General features: G+C 43.4%; 1 protein-coding gene across 1 annotated transcript in view; it reads right to left on the bottom strand.

The window, feature by feature from the left end:
- LOC141040765 (uncharacterized) overlaps positions 1-21,117 on the bottom strand; it is a 34,397-nt gene that overhangs the window by 695 nt on the left and 12,585 nt on the right. The window lies entirely within an intron of this gene.

Genomic DNA, 21,117 nt, shown 5'->3' on the forward strand with positions numbered 1-21,117 from the left:
ATCAAGCACCATAAATAAAATACTACTCATGCTAACAAGATCAGAACTCAGAAGCATATTTTATCAAGACAAATTTCGGAGACCAAAAAAGAAAGCTCACCCGGCACCGGCAGCACCATGATTCAAAAAAAAGTGCAAAACATGATTTGAAAAATAATATTAACCATGTATTTTTAAAATTTAAACGTATATAGTAAAATGTTTTATAAGTATATGTAAAATGTACAATGTGCATGAAAAACAATAGACAACAAAATCTATATTTGAAAATTGGTAATCATGTATGTGAAAAATGTTAAACATGTTTAATATATATTTTCCTAATGTAGATGAGAAATGTAAAAATATATGGAAAATAGAAAAAAGAATAAGAAAAAAGCCAAAAAAACCAGAGAATCTTTGAGGAAAACTGATGCTAGAACAGTGGAAAACTCGACAAAAAGAAAACGGAAAAAAAAACTAGCATTTGCTACAGTATTGGGCCATCCCAATAGCCTCCGCTGTCGGCAAGTATGAGCAACCCATACCACTCGAGTTGTATCCAACGACGGGTCTTGTGTCGCGGGCAGGGAGCGGAGTATACCTGGCCATCCGCCGGGCCGGGCCTGACCAAGCCAAGGCAGAAAACCTAGGCCCGAGCCCGGTCCAGCCATTGGGCCTACTTTTTAGGCCCAAGCCTGGCCTGTCAGAGGAAAAGCCCACCAGGCCTCGGACCTCGGGCTGGGCCCCTTCCCTAAAACGTAAAATACCCAAGCCCAGGCCCGCCTGACGTGTGCTTCGGGCAGAAAAAACTCAGGCCCAAGCCCGGCCTGATGTGTGCCTCGGGCCGGGTCGGGTCGGGCTTTTTCGGGCCGTGTATCCCGGGGCCAGGTATAGAGAAGAGCATCCCCTCACCTCAAGCGACGAGCTACTACTCCGGTCAATAGCGCGCTCCTTCATTTGTTTGTTAGCTAGTTTGTTTTTATTTTTGTTCATTTTTTTTGTCGATATTTTCAAATATTCTAAATATATATGTTTCAGGTATTACATTAGCTACTTGTTTCTAAATGTTCATCATGAATTTAAAAAAATCATGAAGTGTAAAAAAATGTTCATGCAACTTTTTCAAAATATGTATAGCATTCAAAAAAATGTTCCATGACATAAATGTTTACACGTTAGGAAAAATTGTTCAGGAAAATAGAATACGTTATAAGAAATTAATCGGTCAATTGAATATTCAGGAGCAGAAATTTCATCGTTCAAGTTTTTTTTTCTTATTTTCTTATTTTTTTAGTAGTCTTATACTAGTATTAGATTTTTCATTTTGATGAGCCTCGCTTTGTGCAATTCATGGAATAATCCATTTTCTTGGAATAATGGATTAAGAAAAAATGATATGAGTCTTTTTTAGAAGATAAAGAATTTTATTCCATAGATGCGGAGTCACCGTCAACTGGCAAAAAACTCAGCGATACAAGGTGGGCAATCCTGTAACCAACAAGTCATGGTACACTCTACTCTATCATAGTTCACCGGTGTAAGTGCATCTAGTGCCCCTTAGTGATTTTGGTGTATTGAAGACTTATAGGTTAAGGGACTAATGCGTTTGTGAGTGTATACAGGTCTATAAGTCTATGAGGAGTTTGATATTTACACAGAAAGTCGACCCCTAAAAATGAATGTCTTCAACTGAAGACTTTGGATTCCTGAAGACTTTCTGAAGACTATGAAAGTGAAGAAAACGGTGTGACCGTGAAGACTTGGACTTCATGCGAGGAACATGAAGCGTGAAGACTTTTGTTTTCGTAGTTTCATTTTCTCTTTCTTGAGTCATAGGAAACACCGTACTGTTAAAGGGGTCGAGGAAAAACTAAGGAAAAGTTTCCAAGTGATGCTCATCTCAAATCCTACACCTACCAATCCCTTCGAGTGAAGCCATTAGAAATCTCATGCAGTTCAGTCAATTTCTTCAGTGACAGAGACGAAGTTCTTCTGGTCTTTGAGAAATTTGTTCTGACTAGGAAGTTAGGAATTCGACAGTGCGGATTGCCTACAAGTGAGAAACATGATAGCCCTGAGGAATTTGATACTCAAATTTTCGGCGTTGCTGTGCTATGCGCCAGCTGTCCAAAAATATCTACCCACCTAAGGTCATATCATTGAAGGGCATTTATGTCTTATCATGTCGGGCTGCTCCCTAGGCTATAAATAGCCGCCTCCTACAACCACTAGCTGGTTGGCTGCTCCGAGAGAAACTGACACTTGTCATTGAGAGCATCCCATCCTCCAAGGACTTTGAGCGAAAATCATCAAGTGAGGAAAACCCAAACAAACACCTACAAACCCAAAGTGATTGAGCATCACTGAAGAGATTGATCCTATGTGGATCCGACGCTTGTTACCATTGAAGACTGTGCATCTTCTAGACGGTTAGGCGTCAAGGTCTAGAGCATCCAAGAGGAAATTGTGGATCGCCGACTGACCGAGTTTGTGGAGGTTTGGAAGTCACCTGAAGACTTACCACAGTGATTGGGCGAGGTCTGTGTGACCTTAGCTCAAGGAGAATACGGTGAGGACTGTGTGTCCTCAGGTTTAAATATCTAGCCGCTCCAACCAGACGTACAACTGTCACAGCAGTTGGAACTGGTCTACCAAATCATTGTCTTCACCAAGCCTACTGGTTCTATTTCCTCAACCCTTCCATTTCCTCTTTACTGTGTTGTGTGCTTGTTTATTATCTGTTTGAAGACTTTGACTGGAGATTTTCTCAATTTCCTCAGTCCAATTTCTTCAGCTTGTTGGTCTTTATCCTGTTTATCCTGTGCTTACGCTTTCTGTACTCTATGTTTGTTTTCAGTTCATCATGATGTCTGTGCTTATGTTATGTTATGACTGCATCTGAGTACTTATTCCGCTGCAAGTAGTTCTTCGCTAAGGAATTTCCTCACCCTGAAATTCTTCAGTGAAGAATTCATAAAAATCGCCTATTCACCCCCCCCTCTAGTTGACTTAACGCGCTTTCAATTGGTATCAGAGCAAGGTACTCCCTTGTTTTGTGTGATTTTGGTTTAACTGTCTGGAGTTTTAGTTATGTCGACCGCAGGAATGAAGACTGTGTCATGCCCCATCTTTGACGGTCATGATTATCCCAAGTGGAAGGCCATGATGAAGAAGCGACTCATGGCAATGAACAGCGAGCTGTGGACCGTCACTGAGATTGGTCTTACCAATCTGTGCAAGATGGCGGAAGCTGATGACATTCGCAAGTACGCTCTTCTCAACCTCACGGCGAAGGACATCATCTGCTCCTGTCTGTCTCAAAATCAGTTCAGGAACATTATGCATCTTAGCCATGCGAAGCTTATCTGGGACCGACTCTCTGAGGTCTATGAAGGTCATAGATCTGACCGTGATCCCTGGTTTGAGGATTTCATGGTATCGCGCAAGGCTATTATTTTTTAGCCAGAATCATCATACTCTGCACCATGCCTTATGGCAAAAAGTGCCAAGGTAACTGAATGCTACCTGTCTGAGTCAAGCGATGATGAATCTGGTGACGAATTTGGACCCAGCTACACCAAACTTGCTTCCCTTGCCACTAAACAGCAAAGAGCTCTGGAAAAAGTTCAAAATATGCTTATGAGAGTGATGATATGTTGGGTGAAGAAATGGATCGCACTAAAACTTTGACTAAAAAATTTCAGAGACTTCAGTCTAAGTTTGACAACCTTCAAAGTCATCATAACACTCTCTAATCTGATCATGAGAAGCTTTCTTATGAATTTCTTCAAAGAAAGCAAGATCTTGAGAAGCTAAGGGTGAGTTATGAAGATCTTCGGAAGGAGCGTGATTCATTACTTGCTCAACAAATCAGCGCTGCTCAGGAAGAATTTATTGCTCCATGTTTGAAGTGTATTGAACGTGAATCTGCTAATTCTTCACCTGAATGTTCAAATGCTTCTACTGCTACAAATTCTTCACCTGTCTCTGCTATCACTAATTCCTCATATGAGAATATTGCTAGTATCACTGAAAATGCAGGGCTGAAGGAATTGTATATGACAGGCATGTACAAAAGCCTCAAAGGGCATCAAGCTCTTTGTGATGTGCTTAAAAAGCATATCCTCAACAGGAACCCTAGGAAAGAGGGTATTGCCTTTGAGAGAAAACTCAATGCTGATGGAACATACTGGAAGCCTGAGCAGTACCCCAAAACCTCATGGGTTGCTGCAAAGGGACCTCCAGTAGATCCATCTACTTTATCTGGCTTTACATGTGAATCTCCTCATTCTTCTGATGAGTCATTTGACTCAAACTATAAGCTGTTCAAAAATCAGAATGGTGAAGTATTTGCCAGATATGTTGGCACTAACTGCAGGAACGGCCCTCCTATGAAGAAAATCTGGGTTCCCAAAAGGTGCCTTGAAAGTCTTCAGGTGAATGTCATCATGACACCACCTGTGAAGAATAGGAACCCCAGATCAAATTCTTCATATGGACCAAATTCTTCAGATGGATCCAAGTCCTCATACAGACCAAATTCCTCACGTGGATCAAATTCCTCAAAAGGATCAAAGTCCTCATATGAACATCATCGTGCTAACACTTCTGTTTCGCAGGGAAGATCTAAGGGCTATGAATATGAGCATTATTCTTCTAATCATTATGTTCATAAGTCCTCGAAGAATTTCTCTGCTTATTCGTATGCTTACCCTAACTCCTCTTATGTGAGACGAAGTGGACTGGCTTCTATGCCACCATTCTCTTATGAAGCTCGCGGAATGATGAACTCTTTGCCACCCCTTCAGATGTGGGTGGTGAAGAAAAAGAACTAATCTCTTATGTAGGGTCAGATCTCCAGACGTACTCAAACGTCTGAAGAATTTGCTGGAGACCTGAAAATGTTTGAAAGGATGCAAGCTAATCATGAAGAAATGAACTTTCATTTCTGACGTCCTCATATTTCTATATCTGTTCTATTGCTTGATGAAATTGATCTGATGAATTTGATGTCATATTCTTCACTGATGAAGTATATGAGTTCGTAAGCTGCACTAATTCATCTGCAGGATGATCAACCCAAAGCCAATGAGTGGGTCCTCGATAATGGATGTACAAATCACATGACTGGTGACAAGAATCTATTGATGGACGCTCCCTTATCTCCATCGCATCTGAAGCATAACACCTACGCTGACAAAGGCAAAAGCAAGGTATTGGGTCTAGGTAAGGATGTGATCTCAAAGGATAGACACATGAAAAAAGTCATGCTTATCGAGTCCTTATGATTCAACCTCATGTCAGTCTCAATGCTTTGTGATCTTGATATGATTGTTATCTTTGGCAAGTATCATTGTGTTGTGATCATGCAAGCTGACCATTCCAAAGTCTTCGAAGACTTTAGGAGAGGAGATCTATATATTGTTGATTTCTCTACAGGACCACAACCAGCTATATGTCTACTTGCAAAAGCTTCAGAAGGCTGGCTATGGCATCGACGACTTGGTCATGCTGGCATGAGGAACTTGCACACGCTCGCGAAGAAGAAGCATGTCATTGGCATTGAGAATGTCAAATTCCTCAAGGATCACTTGTGCGGAGCCTGTGAAGCTGGAAAGATGACCAAGGCCAAGCATCCAGCGAAGACTATCATGACTACCACTCAACCGTTTGAATTGCTTCACATGGATCTCTTTGGTCCTAATCATTATTCTGCATTCACTAATGAAGCATCTCTATATGGCTTTGTTATTGTTGATGATTACTCTCGTTATACATGGGTACATATCGTCACTTACAAACGTGAAGTGCAGGAAGTCTTCAAACGATTTTCCTCGAGGGCTTGAACCAACTTTGGTGTGAAGATCAAGCACATCAGAGGTGACAATGGAACTGAGTTCAAGAATACTGGTCTTGATGACTATCTTGATGAACTTGGTATTACTCATGAGTTATCTGCTCCTTATACTCCTCAGCAAAATGGCGTCGTGGAGCGCAAGAACAGGACTCTTGTTGAGATGGCTTGCACTGTGCTAGATGAATACAAGATGCCTCGTCATTTCTGGATTGAGGCAATTGATATTGCGTGCCACATCATCAACCGGGTATATCTTCACAAATTCTTCAAGAAGACTTCATATGAACTCCTCACTGACAAGAAATCCAATGTGAGTTATTTCAAAGTCTTCGGTGCTAAATGTTGGATTAGATATCCTCATCACAATTCTAAATTTGCACCGAAAGCACACGAAGGTATTATGCTTGGTTACGGAAAGGACTCGCACACCTACAGAGTCTTGAACTCCTTGTTGGAAATATGCCCTAGAGGCAATAATAAAATGGTTATTATTATATTTCCTTGTTCATGATAATTGTCTATTGTTCATGCTATAATTGTGTTATCCGGAAATCGTAATACATGTGTGAATACATAGACCACAACATGTCCCTACTGAGCCTCTAGTTGACTAGCTCGTTGATCAAAAGATAGTCATGGTTTCCTGACTATGGACATTGGATGTCATTGATAACGGGATCACATCATTAGGAGAATGATGTGATGGACAAGACCCAATCCTAAGCATAGCACAAAGATCGTGTAGTTCGTTTGCTAGAGCTTTTCCAATGTCAAGTATCATTTCCTTAGACCATGAGATCGTGCAACTCCTGGATGCCGTAGGAGTGCTTTGGGTGTACCAAACGTCACAACATAACTGGGTGACTATAAAGGTGCACTACGGGTATCTCCGAAAGTGTCTGTTGGGTTGGCACGGATCGAGACTGGGATTTGTCACTCCGTATGACGGAGAGGTATCTCTGGGCCCACTCGGTAATGCATCATCATAATGAGCTCAATGTGACCAAGTGTCTGGTCACGGGATCATGCATTACGGTACGAGTAAAGTGACTTGCCGGTAACGAGATTGAACGAGGTATTGGGATACCGACGATCGAATCTCGGGCAAGTAACGTACCGATTGACAAAGGGAATTGTATACGGGATTGATTGAATCCTCGACATCGTGGTTCATCCGATGAGATCATCGTGGAACATGTGGGAGCCAACATGGGTATCCAGATCCCGCTGTTGGTTATTGACCGGAGAGTCGTCTCGGTCATGTCTGCATGTCTCCCGAACCCGTAGGGTCTACACACTTAAGGTTCGGTGACGCTAGGGTTGTAGAGATATTAGTATGCGGAAACCCGAAAGTTGTTCGAAGTCCCGGATGAGATCCCGGGCGTCACGAGGAGTTCCGGAATGGTCCGGAGGTGAAGAATTATATATATAGGAAGTCCAGTTTCGGCCACCGGGAAAGTTTCGGGGGTTATCGGTATTGTACCGGGACCACCGGAAGGGTCCCGGGGGTCCACCGGGTGGGGCCACCTGTCCCGGAAGGCCCCATGGGCTGAAGTGGGGAGGGGAACCAGCCACTGGTGGGCTGGTGCACCCCCCTTGGGCCTCCCCTGCGCCTAGGGTTGGAAACCCTGGGGGTGGGGGGCGCCCCACTTGGCTTGGGGGGCAAGCCACCCCCTTGGCCGCCGCCCCCCCCTCAGATGGGATCTCCAGGGGGCCGGCGCCCCCTGCCCCAGGACCCCTATATATAGTGGGGGGAGGGAGGGCAGCAGTACCCTAGCCCCTGGCGCCTCCCTCTCCCTCCCGTGACACCTCTCCCTCCCGTTTGCGCTTGGCGAAGCCCTGCCGGGATCCCCGCTACTTCCACCACCACGCCGTCGTGCTGCTGGATCTCCATCAACCTCTCCTTCCCCCCATCTGGATCAAGAAGGAGGAGACATCGCTACTCCGTACGTGTGTTGAACGTGGAGGTGCCGTCCGTTCGGCGCTTGGTCATCGGTGATTTGGATCACGACGTGTACGACTCCATCAACCCCGTTCACTTGAACGCTTCCGCTCGCGATCTACAAGGGTATGTAGATGCACTCCTTCCTTCTCGTTGCTAGTAAACTCCATAGATGGATCTTGGTGATGCGTAGAAAATTTTAAAATTCTGCTACGATCCCCAACAGTGGCATAATGAGCCAGGCCTATGCGTAGTTTCTATGCACGAGTAGAACACAAAGCAGTTGTGGGCGTAGATGTTGTCAATTTTTCTTGCCACTACTAGTCTTATCTTGTTTCGGCGGTATTGTGGGATGAAGCGGCACGGACCGACCTTACACGTACGCTTACGTGAGACAGGTTCCACCGACTGACATGCACTAGTTGCATAAGGTGGCTAGCGGGTGTCTATCTCTCCCACTTTAGTTGGAACGGATTCGATGAAAAGGGTCCTTATGAAGGGTAAATAGAAATTGGCATATCACGTTGTGGTTTTACGTAGGTAAGAAACGTTCTTGCTAGAAACCTATAGAAGCCACGTAAAAACTTGCAACAACAATTAGAGGACGTCTAACTTGTTTTTGCAGCATGTGCCTTGTGATGTGATATGGCGAGAAGATGTGATGAATGATATATGTGATGTATGAGATTGATCATGTTCTTGTAATATGAATCACGACTTGCATGTCGATGAATATGACAACCGGCAGGAGCCATAGGAGTTGTCTTTATTTTTGTATGACCTGCGTGTCATTGAATAACGCCATGTAAATTACTTTACTTTATTGCTAAACACGTTAGCCATAGAAGTAGAAGTAATCGTTGGCGTGACAACTTCATGAAGACACGATGATGGAGATCATGATGATGGAGATCATGGTGTCATGCCGGTGACGAAGATGATCATGGCGCCCGAAGATGGAGATCAAAGGAGCAAAATGATATTGGCCATATCATGTCACTATTTGATTGCATGTGATGTTTATCATGTTTTACATCTTATTTGCTTAGAACGACGGTAGTAAGTAAGATGATCCCTTATAATAATTTCAAGAAAGTGTTCCCCCTAACTGTGCACCGTTGCGAAGGTTCGTTGCTTCGAAGCACCACGTGATGATCGGGTGTGATAGATTCTAACGTTCGCATACAACGGGTGTTGACGAGCCTAGCATGTACAGACATGGCCTCAGAACACACGCAATACACTTAGGTTGACTTGACGAGCCTAGCATGTACAGACATGGCCTCGGAACACGGAAGACCGAAAGGTCGAGCATGAGTCGTATAGAAGATACGATCAACATGAAGATGTTCACCGATCTTGACTAGTCCGTCTCACGTGATGATCGGACACGGCCTAGTTAACTCGGATCATGTTTCACTTAGATGACTAGAGGGATGTCTATCTGAGTGGGAGTTCATTGTATAATTTGATTAGATGAACTTAATTATCATGAACTTAGTCTAAAATCTTTACAATATGTCTTGTAGATCAAATGGCCTACGTTGCCCTCAACTTCAACGCGTTCCTAGAGAAAACCAAGATGAAAGATGATGGCAGCAACTATACGGACTGGGTCCGGAACCTGAGGATCATCCTCATAGCTGCCAAGAAAGATTATGTCCTAGAAGCACCGCTAGGTGAAGCACCCATCCCAGAGAACCAAGACGTTATGAACGCTTGGCAATCACGTGCTGATGATTACTCCCTCGTTCCGTGCAGCATGCTTTACAGCTTACAACCGGGGCTCCAAAAGCGTTTTGAGAAACACGGAGCATATGAGATGTTCGAAGAGCTGAAAATGGTTTTCCAAGCTCATGCCCGAGTCGAGAGATATGAAGTCTCCGACAAGTTCTTCAGTTGTAAGATGGAGGAAAATAGTTCTGTCGGTGAGCACATACTCAAACTGTCTGGGTTACACAACCGCTTGTCTCAGCTGGGAGTTAATCTCCCGGATGACGCGGTCATTGACAGAATCCTTCAGTCGCTTCCACCAAGCTACAAGAGCTTTGTGATGAACTTCAATATGCAGGGGATGGAAAAGACCATTCCTGAGGTATATTCAATGCTGAAATCAGCAGAGGTGGAGATCAAAAAGGAACATCAAGTGTTGATGGTGAATAAAACCACTAAGTTCAAGAAAGGCAAGGGTAAGAAGAACTTCAAGAAGGACGGCAAGGGAGTTGCCGCGCCCGGTAAGCCAGTTGCCGGGAAGAAGTCAAAGAATGGACCCAAGCCTGAGACTGAGTGCTTTTTTTGCAAGGGAAGTGGTCACTGGAAGCGGAACTGCCCCCAAATACTTAGCGGACAAGAAGGCCGGCAACACCAAAGGTATATGTGATATACATGTAATTGATGTGTACCTTACCAGTACTCGTAGTAGCTCCTGGGTATTTGATACCGGTGCGGTTGCTCATATTTGTAACTCAAAACAGGAGCTGCGGAATAAGCGGAGACTGGCGAAGGACGAGGAGATGATGCGCGTCGGGAATGGTTCCAAGGTCGATGTGATCGCCGTCGGCACGCTGCCTCTACATGTACCTACAGGATTAGTTTTAAACCTCAATAATTGTTATTTAGTGCCAGCTTTGAGCATGAACATTGTATCAGGATCTCGTTTAATTCGAGATGGCTACTCATTTAAATCCGAGAATAATGGTTGTTCTATTTATATGAGAGATATGTTTTATGGTCATGCCCCGCTGGTCAATGGTTTATTCTTAATGAATCTCGAACGTGATGTTACACATATTCATAGTGTGAATACCAAAAGATGTAAAGTTGATAACGATAGTCCCACATACTTGTGGCACTGCCGCCTCGGTCACATTGGTGTCAAACGCATGAAGAAGCTCCATGCAGATGGACTTTTGGAGTCTCTTGATTACGAATCATTTGACACGTGCGAACCATGCCTCATGGGTAAGATGACCAAGACTCCATTCTCCGGAACAATGGAGCGAGCAACCAACTTATTGGAAATCATACATACTGATGTGTGCGGTCCAATGAGTGTTGAGGCTCGCGGTGGCTATCGTTATGTTCTCACTCTCACTGATGACTTAAGTAGATATGGGTATGTCTGCCTAATGAAACACAAGTCTGAAACCTTTGAAAAGTTCAAGGAATTTCAGAGTGAGGTTGAGAATCAACGTGACAGGAAAATAAAGTTCTTATGATCAGATCGTGGGGGAGAATATTTAAGTCACGAATTTGGTACGCACTTAAGGAAATGTGGAATCGTTTCACAACTCACGCCGCCTGGAACACCTCAGCGAAATGGTGTGTCCGAACGTCGTAATCGCACTCTATTGGATATGGTGCGATCTATGATGTCTCTTACCGATCTACCGCTCTCATTTTGGGGCTATGCTTTAGAGACTGCCGCATTCACTTTAAATAGGGCTCCGTCGAAATCCGTTGAGACGACACCGTATGAATTATGGTTTGGGAAGAAACCTAAGCTGTCGTTTCTAAAAGTTTGGGGATGCGATGCTTATGTCAAGAAACTTCAACCTGAAAAGCTCGAACCCAAGTCGGAAAAATGCGTCTTCATAGGATACCCTAAGGAAACCATTGGGTATACCTTCTACCTCAGATCCGAAGGCAAAATCTTTGTTGCCAAGAACGGGTCCTTTCTGGAGAAAGAGTTTCTCTCAAAAGAAATAAGTGGGAGGAAAGTGGAACTTGATGAGGTGATAGTCACCCCTTCCGAACCGGAAAGTAGCGCAGCGCGGGAAGATGTTCCTGTGGTGCCTACACCGACTGGGGAGGAAGTTAATGATGATGATCATGAAGCTTCGGATCAAGTTACTGCTGAACTTCGTAGGTCCACAAGGACACGTTCCGCACCAGAGTGGTACGGCAACCCTGTCCTGGAAATCATGTTGTTAGACAACGGTGAACCTTCGAACTATGAAGAAGCAATGGCGGGCCCAGATTCCGACAAATGGCTAGAAGCCATGAAATCCGAGATAGGATCCATGTATGAAAACGAAGTATGGACTTTGACTGACTTGCCCGATGATCAGCGAGCCATAGAAAATAAATGGATCTTTAAGAAGAAGACAGACGCGGATGGTAATGTGACCATCTATAAGGCTCGACTTGTCGCTAAGGGTTATCGACAAGTTCAAGGGGTTGACTACGATGAGACTTTCTCACCCGTAGCGAAGCTGAAGTCCGTCCGAATCATGTTAGCAATTGCCGCATTCTATGATTATGAGATATGGCAAATGGACGTCAAAACGGCATTCCTTAACGGCTTTCTTAAGGAAGAATTGTATATGATGCAGCCGGAAGGTTTTGTCGATCCTAAGAATGCTAACAAGGTATGCAAGCTCCAGCGCTCCATCTATGGGCTGGTGCAAGCATCTCGGAGTTGGAATATTCGATTTGATGAGATGATCAAAGCGTTTGGGTTTACACAGACTTATGGAGAAGCCTGTGTTTACAAGAAAGTGAGTGGGAGCTCTGTAGCATTTCTCTTATTATATGTGGATGACATACTATTGATGGGAAATGATATAGAATTCTTGGAAAGTATAAAGGCCTACTTGAATAAGTGTTTTTCAATGAAGGACCTTGGAGAAGCTGCTTATATATTAGGCATCAAGATCTATAGAGATAGATCAAGACGCCTCATTGGTCTTTGACAGAGTACATACCTTGACAAGATATTGAAGAAGTTCAATATGGATAAGTCCAAGAAGGGGTTCTTGCCTCTATTGCAAGGTGTGCAATTGAGCACGGCTCAATGCCCGACCACGGCAGAAGATAGAGAAAAGATGAGTGTCAACCCCTATGCCTCGGCCATAGGGTCTATTATGTATGCCATGCTGTGTACCAGACCTGATGTAAACCTTGCCGTAAGTTTGGTAGGAAGGTACCAAAGTAATCCCGGCATGGAACACTGGACAACGGTCAAGAATATCCTGAAGTACCTAAAGAGGACTAAGGATATGTTTCTCGTTTATGGAGGTGACGAAGAGCTCGTCGTAAAGGGTTACGTCGACGCTAACTTCGACACAGATCTGGATGACTCGAAGTCACAAACCGGATACATGTATATTTTGAATGGAGGGGCAGTAAGCTGGTGCAGTTGCAAGCAAAGCGTCGTGGCGGGATCTACATGTGAAGCGGAGTACATGGCGGCCTCAGAGGCAGCGCAAGAAGCAATCTGGATGAAGAAGTTCATTACCGACCTAGGGGTGATTCCCAATGCGTCGGGCCCGATGACTCTCTTCTGTGACAACACTGGAGCTATTTCCCTTGCCAAGGAGCCCAGGTTTCACAGGAAGACCAGGCATATCAAGCGTCGCTTCAACTCCATTCGTGAAAGTGTTCAAAATGGAGACATAGATATTTGTAAAGTACATACGGACCTGAATGTAGCAGATCCGTTGACTAAACCTCTCCCTAGAGCAAAACATGATCAACACCAGAACTCTATGGGTGTTCGATTCATCACAATGTAACTAGATTATTGACTCTAGTGCAAGTGGGAGACTGTTGGAAATATGCCCTAGAGGCAATAATAAAATGGTTATTATTATATTTCCTTGTTCATGATAATTGTCTATTGTTCATGCTATAATTGTGTTATCCGGAAATCGTAATACATGTGTGAATACATAGACCACAACATGTCCCTAGTGAGCCTCTAGTTGACTAGCTTGTTGATCAACAGATAGTCATGGTTTCCTGACTATGGACATTGGATGTCATTGATAACGGGATCACATCATTAGGAGAATGATGTGATGGACAAGACCCAATCCTAAGCATAGCACAAAGATCGTGTAGTTCGTTTGCTAGAGCTTTTCCAATGTCAAGTATCATTTCCTTAGACCATGAGATCGTGCAACTCTCGGATGCCGTAGGAGTGCTTTGGGTGTACCAAACATCACAACGTAACTGGGTGACTATAAAGGTGCACTACGGGTATCTCCGAAAGTGTCTGTTGGGTTGGCACGGATCGAGACTGGGATTTGTCACTCCGTATGACGGAGAGGTATCTCTGGGCCCACTCGGTAATGCATCATCATAATGAGCTCAATGTGACCAAGTGTCTGGTCACGGGATCATGTATTACGGTACGAGTAAAGTGACTTGCCGGTAACGAGATTGAACGAGGTATTGGGATACCGACGATCGAATCTCGGGCAAGTAACGTACCGATTGACAAAGGGAATTGTATACGGGATTGATTGAATCCTCGACATCGTGGTTCATCCGATGAGATCATCGTGGAACATGTGGGAGCCAACATGGGTATCCAGATCCCGCTGTTGGTTATTGACCGGAGAGTCGTCTCGGTCATGTCTGCATGTCTCCCGAACCCGTAGGGTCTACACACTTAAGGTTCGGTGACGCTAGGGTTGTAGAGATATTAGTATGCGGAAACCCGAAAGTTGTTTGGAGTCCCGGATGAGATCCCGGACATCACGAGGAGTTCCGGAATGGTCCGGAGGTGAAGAATTATATATAGGAAGTCCAGTTTCGGCCACCGGGAAAGTTTCAGGGGTTATCGGTATTGTACCGGGACCACCGGAAGGGTCCCGGGGGTCCACCGGGTGGGGCCACCTGTCCCAGAAGGCCCCATGGGCTGAAGTGGGGAGGGGAACCAGCCACTGGTGGGCTGGTGCGCCCCCTTGGGCCTCCCCTGCGCCTAGGGTTGGAAACCCTGGGGGTGGGGGGCGCCCCACTTGGCTTGGGGGGCAAGCCACCCCCTTGGCCGCCCCCCCTCAGATGGGATCTCTAGGGGGCCGGCGCCCCCCCAGGACCCCTATATATAGTGGGGGGAGGGAGGGCAGCAGTACCCTAGCCCCTGGCGCCTCCCTCTCCCTCCCGTGACACCTCTCCCTCCCGTTTGCGCTTGGCGAAGCCCTGCCGGGATCCCCGCTACTTCCACCACCACGCCGTCGTGCTGCTGGATCTCCATCAACCTCTCCTTCCCCCTTGCTGGATCAAGAAGGAGGAGACGTCACTGCTCCGTACGTGTGTTGAACGCGGAGGTGCCGTCCGTTTGGCGCTTGGTCATCGGTGATTTGGATCACGACGAGTACGGCTCCATCAACCCCGTTCACTTGAACGCTTCCGCTCGCGATCTACAAGGGTATGTAGATGCACTCCTTCCTTCTCGTTGCTAGTAAACTCCATAGATGGATCTTGGTGATGCGTAGAAAATTTTAAAATTCTGCTACGATCCCCAACACTCCTTTCACCACAAGGTTGTTGAAACTGTAGATGTGCGGTTCGATGAAACTAATGGCTCGCAAAGAGAGCACCTACCTCCTATGCTAGATGAAAAGTCTCCTGAGGAAACCATCAAGTTCAAGGCTACTGAGGATGTCATTCCTACCGAAGAATCTGCAGAAGAAGTCATTCCTGATCATGAAGAACATCATGCTGGAACACCTGAAGAAAATGGTGCTGAAGAAAATGCTGATCCAATTCCTCGTCATCAACCCGCTCATCCTCGCGTTGCAAATGAAGTGCAGATTGAGAAAATCATCAGCGACATCAACGCACCAGGTCCTCTCACACGCTCAAAAGCTTCACATTTTTCTAACTTTTGTGGGCATTTTTCTTTTGTCTCTATCACAGAGCCCACTAAGGTAGATGAAGCATTTCTGTAGCCTGAGTGGATTCAAGCTATGCAAGAGGAATTACATCAGTTCGATCTCAACAACGTCTGGGAACTGGTCAAGCGACCAGACCCTCGCAAGCACAATATCATTGGCACAAAGTGGATCTACCGCAACAAGCAAGATGAAAATGGCCTTGTGGTGAGGAATAAGGCACGGCTTGTAGCTCAAGGCTACACACAGGTTGAAGGAATTGATTTTGATGAAACTTTTGCACCTGTTGCTAGACTTGAGGCTATTCGCATATTACTCGCTTATGCTAACCATCATGACATTATCTTATATCAAATGGATGTGAAAAGTGCATTTCTCCATGGTAGGCTTGAGGAAGAAGTATATGTTGATCAACCCCCAGGTTTTGAAGATCCGAAGCATCCTGACCAAGTCTACAGACTCAATAAGGCCCTCTATGGCCTCAAGCAGACCCTTGGGCGTGGTATGATACTTTGAAAGAATTCCTCATGAAGAAAGGCTTCAAACCAGGTTCACTTGGCCCAACCCTTTTCACTAAATCTTATGATGATGAATTATTTGTGTGCCAAATATATGTTGATGATATTATCTTTGGCTGTACTGACCAACGTTACACTAACAAATTTGGTTATATGATGAGGGAGGAATATGAAATGTCTATGATGGGAGAATTTAAATTCTTCTTATGTATTCAAATTCGTCAACAGCGCAATGGCATATTCATATCTCAGGTGAAATACCTCAAGGATGTATTGAAGAAATTCGACATGCAAGACTGCAAAGGCGTCAAAATCCCTATGCCCACAAATGGCCATCTGTGCACTGATGAAAATGGTATTGACTTCGATCAAAAGGTATACCGCTCCATGATTGGTTATTTATTGTATTTATGTGCATCTAGGCCAGATATTATGCTTAGTGTTTGCATGTGTGCCCGCTTTCAAGCTACACCGAAGGAATCACACCATAAGGCTGTGAAGCATATTCTTCGATATCTAGCTCACACTCCAACACTTGGATTATGGTATCCCAAGGGCTCGGCTTTTGATCTCATTGGATATTCAGACTCTGACTATGCTGGTGATCGTGTGGACCGCAAGTCAACATCAGGCACATGTGATGTCTACTACGCAATCTTCTTCTTGTAGACGTTGTTGGGCCTCCAAGTGCAGAGGTTTGTAGGACAGTAGCAAATTTCCCTCAAGTGGATGACCTAAGGTTTATCAATCCGTGGGAGGCGTAGGATGAAGATGGTCTCTCTCAAGCAACCCTGCAACCAAATAACAAAGAGTCTCTTGTGTCCCCAACACACCCAATACAATGGTAAATTGTATAGGTGCACTAGTTCGGCGAAGAGATGGTGATACAAGTGCAATATGGATGGTAGATATAGGTTTTTGTAATCTGAAAATATAAAAAAAGCAAGGTAACTAATGATAAAAGTGAGCATAAACAGTATTGCAATGCTAGGAAACAAGGCCTAGGGTTCATACTTTCACTAGTGCAAGTTCTCTCAACAATTATAACATAATTAGATCATATAACTATCCCTCAACATGCAACATAGAGTCACTCCAAAGTCACTAATAGCGGAGAAGAAACGAAGAGATTATTGTAGGGTACGAAACCACCTCAAAGTTATTCTTTCCAATCAATCCGTTGGGCTATTCCTATAAGTGTCACAAACAACCCTAGAGTTCGTACTAGAATAACACCTTAAGAAACATATCAACCAAAACCCTAATGTCACCTAGATACTCCAATGTCACCTCAAGTATCCGTGGGTATGATTATACGGTATGCATCACACAATCTCAGATTCATCTATTCAACCAACACATAGAACCTCAAAGAGTGCCCCAAAGTTTATACCGAAGAGTCAAGACGAAACCGTGTGCCAACCCCTATGCATAGGTTCATGGGCGGAACCCGCAAGTTGATCACCAAAACATACATCGAGTGAGTCACGTGATATCCCATTGTCACCACAGATACGCACGGCAAGACATACATCAAGTGTTCTCAAATCATTAAAGACTCAATCCGATAAGATTACTTCAAAGGGAAAACTCAATCCATTACAAGAGAGTAGAGGGGGAGAAGCAACATAAGATCCAACTATAATAGCAAAGCTCGCGATACATCAAGATCGTGCCAAATCAAGAACACGAGAGAGAGAGAGATCAAACACATAGCTACTGGTACATACCCTCAGCCCCGAGGGTGAACTACTCCCTCCTCGTCATGGAGAGCGCCGGGATGATGAAGATGGCCACCGGTGAGGGATCCCCCCTCCGGCAGGGTGCCGGAACAGGGTCCCGATTGGTTTTTCGTGGCTATAGAGGCTTGTGGCGGCAGAACTCTCGATCTAATCTGTTCCCCAATCGTTTTAGGGTATATGGATATATATAAGCAAGAGAAATACGTCAGGGGAGCCATGAGGGGCCCACAAGGGTGGAGGGCGCGCCCCCCTGCCTTGTGCCTCCCTCGTTGCTTTCCTGACGTGCACTCCAAGTCTCCCGGGTTGCTTTCCTTCTAAAAATAACTTCTCCAGAAGGTTTCATTCTGTTTCGACTCCGTTTGATATTCCTTTTCTTCAAAACACTGAAACAAGGGAAAAAACAGGAACTGGCACTGGGCTCTGGGTCAATAGGTTAGTCCCAAAAATAATATAAAAGTGCATAGTAAAGCCAATAAATCATCCAAGATGGATAATATAATAGCATGAATACTTCATAAATTATAGATACGTTGGAGACGTATCAGCATCCCCAAGCTTAATTCCTGCTCGTCCTCGAGTAGGTAAATGATAAAAAGAAATAATTTATGAAGTGTGAATGCTAGCAGGTGCATAAGTTTGATCAATGATAATTTCAATCACCTTTTCTAGCATCATTATATGTCATAACAGTAGCTCAACTCATAGAACTTTTCATGATCAAGTAACAAACTATTCACATGTTAAAATATAGATCATAAACTTTCTTGAAAACTAACAAATAGTTCTCAGTCATCAAACAATTGCAATTCATCTTATTTTCAGGTAGAGTCTATGTCAGAGCTTTGATTCAGCAAACTTCACATACTCAACTATCATATAGTCTTCCATGATTGCTACCACTCAAAGCATATTTTTAGAACAAATAGTATTCATAGAACATAGAGAAAGATAGGGGCTTAATGTTTTGCCTCCCAAATTTTTACCTCAATGGTAATGTCAACGATAATAATTCATGCTCAGATATATTTGAATGGCCATATATGCCTATATCTTTCCATCACATGATGCTTGCCAACTAAAGAGTAGGTTGGAATGAGAAGGAATACTACTGACTCTTGCATAAAAGTAAAAGATAGGCCCTTCGCAGAGGGAAGCAGGGATTTGCAGAGGTGCAGAGCTCGAAGCAAAAACAGAGATGAAAATAATTTTGAGAGGTATGCTTTCATTGTCAACATAACGACCAAGAGTTCCCAATATCTTCCATACTACATACATTATAGGAGGTTCCCAAACAGAAAGGTAAAGATTTTTACTCCCCCTCCACCAACAATCATCAATCCATGGCTTTCCCGAAACAACGGGTGCCTCCAACTAACATCAAACCTGGGGGGAGTTTTGTTTGCAATTATTTTTTATTTGATTTTGATCTTTTGATCATGGGACTGGGCATCCCAGTTACCAGGCATTTTCTCGTGAATGATGAGCGGAGTCCACTCATTGTGAGAATAACCCACCTAGCATGGAAGATACTGCTAGCCCCTAGTCGCTACATGAGCGATTCAGGCATACAAAACAGATTATTATTTGAAGGTTTAGAGTTTGGCACATGCAAATTTACTTGGAACGGCAGGTAAATACCGCATATAGGTAGATATGGTGGACACTCATGGAAGAAATTTGGTTCAAGGAATTTGGATGCACAAGCAGTATTCCCGCTTAGTACAAATATTTTGGCTAGCAAAGGATTCTAAATAGCAAGCACCACATGTTAGAGGATCCATAACAATATAACTTCTATACAAATATACCCAAGCATAACTCATTATGTTGTATTCCTTATCCAACTTCAACTAATTTGCTCAGGTTTGAAAATAATTAATGGGGCTCACAACCATAGAAGATGTCCAAGATAGTATATTTATATGTGAAATCTCTCTTCCTTCAATATTCTTTCATGAATTGTTCAAGTGACCAATACAATGTTTGCTAACCTTCAAAAAATTTACCACCTCTACTTCGTATATGTGAAGTCATTACTCCCCATGGGATAAGCATATGAAACATATATAATTTCATATTTATGATATTCAATTCATTCAACCATTTACTCACAGGATATAAGTGAAGCACACGAGTAAATGACAAACTACTCCAAAAAGATATGAGTGAAGATCAATGAGTAGTTAAATAATTATGTAGCTTTGTAAAGACTCTCTCTCATTTAAGAATTTCAGATCTTGGTAATTTATTCAAACAGTAAGCAAAGCAAAAGAAAATAAAATGACGCTCCAAGCAAAACACATATCATGTGGTGAATAAAAATATAGCTCCAAGTAAAGTTACCGATGGACGAAGACGAAAGAGGGGATGCCATCCGGGGCATCCCCAAGCTTAGGCTCTTGGTTTTCCTTGAATATTACCTTGGGGTGCCTTGGGCATCCCCAAGCTTAGGCTCTTGCCACTCCTTATTCCGTAGTCCATCGAATCTTTACCCAAAACTTGAAAACTTCACAACACAAAACTTAACAGAAAACTCGTAAGCTCCGTTAGCGAAAGAAAACAAAACACCACTTCAAGGTACTGTAATGAACTCATTATTTATTTATATTGGTGTTAAACCTACTGTATTCCAACTTCTCTATGGTTTATAAACTATTTTACTAGCCATAGATTCATCAAAATAAGCAAGCAACACAATGAAAACAGAATCTGTCAAAAACAGAACAGTCTGTAGTAATCTGTAACTAACGCAAACTTCTGGAACTCCAAAAATTCTAAAATAAATTGGTGGACCTGAGGAATTTGTCTAGTAATCATCTGCAAAAAGAATCAACTAAATATCACTCTCCAGTAAAATGTTGAAGCTAATGTCGTGAGCGCTAAAGTTTCTGTTTTTTACAGCATGATCATAAAGACTTCACCCAAGTCTTCCCAAAGGTTCTACTTGGCACAAACACTAATTAAAATATAAAACCACATCTCAACAGAAGCTAGATGGATTATTTATTCCTAAACAGAACCAAAAAGCAAGAAACTAAAATAAAATTGGGTTGCCTCCCAACAAGCGCTATCGTTTAACGCCCCTAGCTAGGCATGATGATTTCAATGATGCTCACATAAAAGATAAGAATTGAAACATAAAGAGAGCATAATGAAGAACATGACTAGCACATTTAAGTCTAACCCACTTCTATGCATAGGGATTTTGTGAGCAAACAACTTATGGAAACAATAATCAACTAGCATAGGAAGGCAAAACAAGCATAACTTCAAAACTTTAAGCACATAGAGAGGAAACTTGATATTATTGCAATTCCTACAAGCATATGTTCCTCCCTCATAATAATTTTCAGTAGCATCATGAATGAATTCAACAATATAACCAGCACCTAAAGCATTCTTTTCATGATCGACTTGCATAGAAATTTTACTACTCTCCACATAAGCAAAATTC

This window comes from Aegilops tauschii, chromosome 2 (assembly GCF_002575655.3).
Source record: "Aegilops tauschii subsp. strangulata cultivar AL8/78 chromosome 2, Aet v6.0, whole genome shotgun sequence".
NCBI lineage: Eukaryota > Viridiplantae > Streptophyta > Magnoliopsida > Poales > Poaceae > Aegilops > Aegilops tauschii.